Source organism: Marmota monax, unplaced genomic scaffold, assembly GCF_021218885.2.
Source record: "Marmota monax isolate L192 unplaced genomic scaffold, Marmota_monax_Labrador192_F-V1.1 WCK01_AAM20220418_F8-fsc00037, whole genome shotgun sequence".
NCBI classification, from domain to species: Eukaryota; Metazoa; Chordata; class Mammalia; order Rodentia; family Sciuridae; genus Marmota; species Marmota monax.
Window position 1 is genome coordinate 2115222 of NW_026693245.1, and position 7326 is coordinate 2122547.

Sequence of the window (7326 nt, forward strand, 5' to 3'; positions counted from 1 at the left end):
TCTGAGATTCTATTAAATATCATAATAGATTATACAAAGTCATTTGAATATTAGCTATGGTCTGTGCAACTGAAGACTAAGTGTACTTATATTTATTATGCAAGAGATTACAAGTTTTTTGGAACCATGAGTTTTGACACAAACACAGTGAAACCAAGGTCATAATTGAATGTCATTTTAAGACATGTTAAAATAAATGTTGTATAACCTTGTTTAAGAATTTAATGCTACAGGGGCTGGGGTTGTAGTACAGTGGTAGAGTGCTTGCCTAGCACGTGTAAGGCATTCGGTTCAATTCTCAGCACCACATAAATATAAATAAAAATAAAGGTCTATCAACAACTAAAAAAACAAATTTAATGTTACATATTTATTGGCCAAGAACTATATATGCTTATATCAAAGGTAAAGTATAATTTGTCATACTTCTCTACTTTAAAAGAAAAAAAAAAGCAGGAAGACATTATAGTGATAATGTTTAGTATTATAAATTCATTTATGGAACAAATATTTACTTTTTATCTGCTCTGTAGCAGGAATTGTGATAGACTTAGGCTGTTCAGTAAAGCACGCACTAGCTACATATGGCTGTTAAGCCCTTGAAAGATGGCTAGTCCAAAGTGCAATGGGCTGTAACGTAAAATACACACCAGATCTTAAACACCTAGTAAACACAAGAAAAAAATTTAAATACCTCCATTAAAAATTTATATTGATTCATGTTATAATGATAATATTATATTAACATTAGGTTAAATAAAATATGTTAAAATTAGTTTTACCTGTTTCTTTTTGTTTTTAATGTGAAATTACACATGTAGCTTCCATTTGTGGCTCCTATATATGCTAGACAATAGGAATACATACCAAAAGATAGAGAGACTCTGTCCTCAAAGAGTATATAGTCTAAAGAGTAGAAGAGAGAGAAGGAGAGAAAAATTAATATAGCCAAGGACTAGGTTTCATACTATATAGCTCAAAAGCAAAAAGTCAAAGTTAACAATTTTATTTTTGTAAGAAATCTAAACTTTATAGTCTCTACGTCACTAAATAATATGTAGGAAGAGTTAAGTTGGAAAGAACCTTCATATTTACCAATTATAGGTATCTCCATCTCTTCCAATTTAAAAAGCCTTATTTATCTAAATATACAATATCAAGTTGATCCCTATCAGGGCTATTTTTCCTAAACTCTCTACTTGTCAGGAAGGCATCCAGGTTTTATGGTGCTTATTGGTTGATGTTGTATCAGCAGAGGGGGCCCATTCCTACATGTGCATTCTTTTTTTTTTTTTTTAGTTGTTCAAAACATTACATAGCTCTTGACATATCATATTTCATACATTTGATTCAAGTGGGTTATGAACTCCCATTTTTACCCCATATATAGATTGCAGAATCCTGGCTAGGGTTTTAGCACTTGTCCTTCCTCTTTACTATCTTACCATTGAAAGCTTTACTACCACGGGAGGATGCATAAAAGGTATTTTTTTAAATAGCACAATTAGCAATTATAATACAGTTCAAATGCTACACAATGAAGTATGCCCAAAGGACAGAAGTTCCAAAGAGGAGTGAGAACCTAATCTACCCTGGTGGTTAAGGAAGACTTCCTAACAGTCATTCATTTATCAAATTTATAAACATTTATTTAACACTACTGTGTGCCAGACACTTCTCCAGGTTCTGGGGTAATACGTGGTAAAGGTGAAAGACACAATTTCTGATCCAGTCCAGCTTAGTGGGGGAAACAGGACATTATGTATGAAAAAAGGATAAATAAGCTGAGGTTTCTTCAGATAGTGATGATACTATGAAGAAAATAATGCAGAGCAAAGAGAGAGAAATGACTGTGGAATAGGTAAGAGCACAAGATGGTTAGGAAAGATTTCTTTGAAATAGTAACACTTAAACTGAGATTTGCAGGCTGAGAGGCAGCCAGCCTGTGAAGCTCTGGGGACAAAGTGATCAAGGGAAGGAACCAGAAAGGGCAAAGGGCCTGAGACAGGAGCATGTTTGGCATGTATGAAGAACAGAAAATGAAGGCTCTGTATCTGAGCTAAGTTTTAAAAGAAACAGGAGCTATCATGTTGCAAACCAGGTATCTGGAAGAATGGGGGGAAGGCATAAAGAGGGGGAAAGAGATCCATAAACTGTACAATGTATGAAGTGAAATTTGAATCAAGAGTAATAAACAAATTGAAGTTATGGTAAGTAACAGTGAACCCTCCCTTGTACTGGCTTTTCAGTAAGAAGAGGATTAATGGAATAGGATGCAATATTTTCTATGTACTGTTGAGGAGAAAAGGACACAGTGGAGCCTATTCCCCATGCTGTGGTCCTGAGAGTAATCTACTTCTCGTTTGTTAACATTTGTAATGCATGTTTAAGGAGCATCTACTATTTTCCAGAGATTGTAATAAGTGTCTTATATACATTACCCTTAACATCAACCCCACTGGACACACCTTAATTTGTAAGTGAGGCACAGAGAGATTAAGTAACTCGTTCCCAATTATTCAATTAGTAGGTAGCAAGTTAGGATTCAAAACCCATGTTTCATCTGCTATTCTATGTACAAAGGCACAATTGTATTCAAACATGGGGTAGGCAGGGGTGGGATAGTACATGTTGAATAAGGGAAAGTGGTAACTTCTCCCGAGAGGCCTCAGAAGACAGCATTTACAACCCTGGGGAATCTTACTATAGAAAAGACTTGGTACTTGGCTCATGAGCATAGAAGACTTCTTTTACCAGCTTGCTAAGAACAAATCCATGTCTGAGGGGCACACTATATTAATATAATGATAACATAATGTCAGAATGCCAGTTTTCTATGTATAGTAAAAAAAGGACCACAACCCTCAAAGACTACATGAGTCACTCTCTTGGTTAACCTATATGAGAAGCCAAGTCATACTCAAAAGATTAGCCAACATGAAATTGGAAAGAGAGTTATAAATCAGTTTGATTCTAACTATCAAGTTGAGATAAAAAAATGCATGTTTTTCTCACTCAGATGATCTTCCCAATACAATGGAAATATGTTAAGGCCATAAAGCAGTACTATCTGCTTTCACCAACTAGCTTTGATAGTGAGACCAGAGTATTTGAAGTAAACTCTCTTCTTCTATGTACCATACTTATTTGGACACTGTCAGTATTTATATGCACAACTTCCCTTTTAAAAATGAGTCCATGGCTAACTATCTTCATTTCCAGTCTTCAATTCTCTAAACAAGTTAGAACAATGAATCTGGATAAAGTCTAATCTTAACAGCTGGAGTGACATTTGTCTTCTTCAAAGTGACTTCTATCTCTGCTTTCGTGTGTGAATCATCAGCTTTCAGGTCTTTGGGGGTACCTCATTGTAGAGTTCACTTACTGAGAACACATACGACCTTCACACTCCCTCACTTTTAATCTATAGAAGGAAAATAGTAGGACAGCAGCCAGTTCACAAATTGTATGAATTATGTGTGCAATGTGGTTACAAGTGAATTCTTTCTGGATTATTTTCAGGACATAAATAGGCATGAATGCCTGGAACTAAGAGAGAGACGCTAAATACCTTAAAAATAATAATAGTGTTGCAGACAGCTTTTGGAGGAATCCAGTTTCACCTGACTACAGTCATCTTGTTCTTAACTGCCATCTTACCCACCAGGTGCCCTTCACATGCATTTTGAACTGTAGGATAAACAAAGTTGATAAGGCTGGCTGAGAGCTAGACATGGCACAAGCCTGTTATCCCACTGACCTGTGAGACTGTGGCAGGAGGATCATAAGTTTGAGGCTGTTAGAGGACTGGGGCCTTCTGGGAAACCAAGGCAATGCAAAGGCCCTCCTTCAAACCCCTATTCTTGTGATCAAGTCAGAAAAATTTTAGACATGCCACTCAGAGTAACAGAATTGAGTTTATTGAAGAGATAGGAAAAGGGAAAGGAGACACACGCTCAAGGGAAACAGTGGGTCTTCTCAGAGAGGAGAAGGACAGTGTGCCTCTCCTGCACTCCATTTTTATTGGGAATCCTAGAGAAGTATCCAGAGAGTCCCATCTAGTCCTACCTCTTGACTTGAGTCACAGCAGGAGGATGTCATACTTTCAAGCCCCACTGCTGTGACAATTCTAGGTCACCTTGGTCCATGCTGATCAGTTCTAAGTGGATTCTTAACCATAAAGTTTTACAGATTTGATGGTTATGAGGAATTATTCTTATCTCCCTAGGTTTGGGGATCTGATGGGTGGAAAGGGTCACAAATGTCTCCCCTTCAGGGTAACTTGGGCTCCTTTTATTGACATTATTTGAGGCAAGCCTTTCTCCCTGTAGATAACAAGTACTTTGCTGAGGAATGTGGCATAACCTGTCCACTTAAGTGAGGCAAAGCTTCAGGTAAGTTGTTTCTTGGGAAAAAAAAGCATATGGGGGTCAGCAAAGTAGGCCCATTTTATAGAATTATTCCCTTAACCTCATGTTCCTCCCATTCACATTTGTCTTTCCCCAATCAGGGCTAGCCTAAGGATTTAGTGACACCCTGTCTCAAAACAAAAAATAAAAAGGACTGGGAATGCAGCTCAGCTCAGCGGTAGAGTGCCCCTGGGTTCAATCCCCAGTACTGAAAGAGAGAGAGAAAGTAAGTCATCTGAACTCATGTTGGCCGGTTATTGACTCCTAGACTGCTTTTTAAGCTAACATTTGACATGTTCATAGTTTTTGAGAAAGTCCAGGTACATGCCTGTTGGTTGTGGCCCACTTGGTCTAGCTTAGCATATAAACCCCCTTCTTACTGCCCTGGGGTGCACCTGTCTTGCTACCACCCAAGGCATACTTTAGCTATAACACCCTAATAAATTGCATTGTCACTTCCCATCTTTGGCAGTCAGTTTTTGTACACCAGTTTTTTTGTTTTGTTTTGTTTTGTTTTTTTTCCAAAACATCTTTTGAAAGGTGAAATTGAATTGGTGAAATAAAAACCTTTCTATAATCAACCACCACCTGCTTTACATCTATAATCCAAAAGCAGGAACAATGATGAAGGTAGGAAAGTAGGAAGGTAGGAAGAGAGGGAGGGTCAAGAGACATTAGTCCAAGGGGTACAGTATTCTGGGTAAAAGGCAATATCTCTTGCCCAATGGGGAAGGGAAGCTCTGTGTCAACCAGGTTAGATCTAAGTGTGGGGTGTGGACTAGAAAGGGACACTGACCTTTCTGTTCCACCGGCTGACTGCTGAGTTGCAGGGTATGTAGGTCTGTCACACTATATCCTCAGGAGCACTGTTGCATAAAAGGTCAGTTCTTAGAAGAACTCGGCATACATCCCCTAGAGGAGGAGAGGGACACGTATAAACATAGAGCTTAGTGCCTGCTATGGATCTGCAGGTTTTTGAGATAAAAACTTGCTGAAATGGTCAACAAAGAAGAGGAGAGGAAGAATGGATTGTTCATTCTTCCAACATGTGAGAAGAAGATAGGAGGATACCCTGTGCCACAACACCACAACACTAATTGAGTGTGAAAGAGAACCTCGGTGGTTCCCACGGCACTCATAGCATAGGTGGAGCAAGAGCTGAGTGGCTGCTAAGTATAGACCTTCTTGTGGTTTTTCTCCACCACTCCCAGGGCTTTTTTTGGCTTTTATCTTCAAACTATTCTCTACATCATAGATGGTTGCAACATATCTAAGTGTTATTTCCTCATAAAACAAGTACTCAAAGGCTGCAAGAGGGGAAAAGGATAACCTTCTCTAAATCCCTTTTGAAAAACAAGCAAGAAAACTTTTCTGGAAACTCCTCATGGACATCTCCCCATATCTCATTGGGCAGAATTGAGTCACACACCCTCTCCTAAATGAATCATTATAGAGGGAACATAAGTATCAGAATTAGCTTTAGCTTTCTCTAAAAACCATGCAAGATTCTGTTCACAAGGAAGATGGAGCAATTGACAGAATGGTGGGCAATAATTATTCTGTCATTCGGATTCCTCAGCTGGAATCTGGTCCACTTTAGCATCCCACTTCCTGTGTATGGGTATGGATGCCTGGGGACTGCACAGAGATTACAATTAATCACTAGACTTCTGCCAGGCTTGTGGCTTTGTGACTATACATTCCCTTTAAATCATAATTGGTGGCTGGTTGATTTAATTTTAGAGATTCTATTTACTGGTATATTGGTCAGTACTCTTAGTTGCAAAGGACAGAAATTAACCCAATCTAAATTAATCAATTGATTCACATAATGAAAAATTCAGGAAGTTGGTCGTGTTTCAATCATGACTGAATCCAAGAGGTTAGTTGATGTCTTTAGTGCAAGTGTTAGGCAGCTTTCTGTCACTACATCAAATATTGGTTTCAGAGTCTCCAGTCCATGATTGGTTGGCCCTGTTCTTTCAGGCTTGTGGTAAGACATGAGACAGCACATCATGAGAATGGTGAAAAAGACTGTTTACCTCATGGCCCAGAAATGAAAAAGATAAAGGAAGAAGGTTGCAGCCCAGTGGTAGAACACTTGCCTAGCATGTGTGAGGCACTGAATTTGATTCTTAGCACTGCATATAAATACAATAATAATAAAGACCCATTAACAACTAAAATGTATTTTTTTTAAAGAGAGAGAAAGAGAGAGAGAGAATTTTTTTAATATTTGTTTTTCAGTTTTTGGCGGACACAATATCTTTATGTGGTGCTAAGGATCGAACCCAGCTCCCCGCGCATGCCAGGCAAGCGCGTTACCACTTTAGCCAGATCCCCAGCCCCCTAAAAATATATATTTTTTAAATTGTATTAAAAAAGAATATTAATAAGCAAACAAATCAGTATAACAGGATGGAACAGATCGACTGGGCAAGAGGATGGTGATAATGAGATAGTGAAGAAATACTTATTTCTTGTGACAGTCAAGCTGAGATAGGCTTGATGAGGAGTGAGCCATCTGAAGCTCTGAGTATTGCAAGAGAAATAACAGCAGGTGCCAAGGCCCTGTGACAAATAAACACAGAAGTTCAAAGAACAGAAAAAAAAGCAAGTGTAACTGAGTTGTTTTGAAGAACTAATAAGAGTTTGTCAGATTTAGAGATGGGCAGGTAGGAGGATCAGAATTTACTTAAGGCAAAGAAAATAGTATCATGTATAGTGCAGGAGCCATAATTTTAACATGTTTAAGGACATTGTAATTGGTCTTGTGGGCCCAGGAGCTAGTTGTTAGTAATAGGCTGTGAAATAAATTCACACAAACCAAACTTCTGATGCTCACTATGATATGATCAGAATGCCAGTTTTAAATATGATTGCCTGGAAAAGTCCAGACAAATAAGGTCAGGAATAT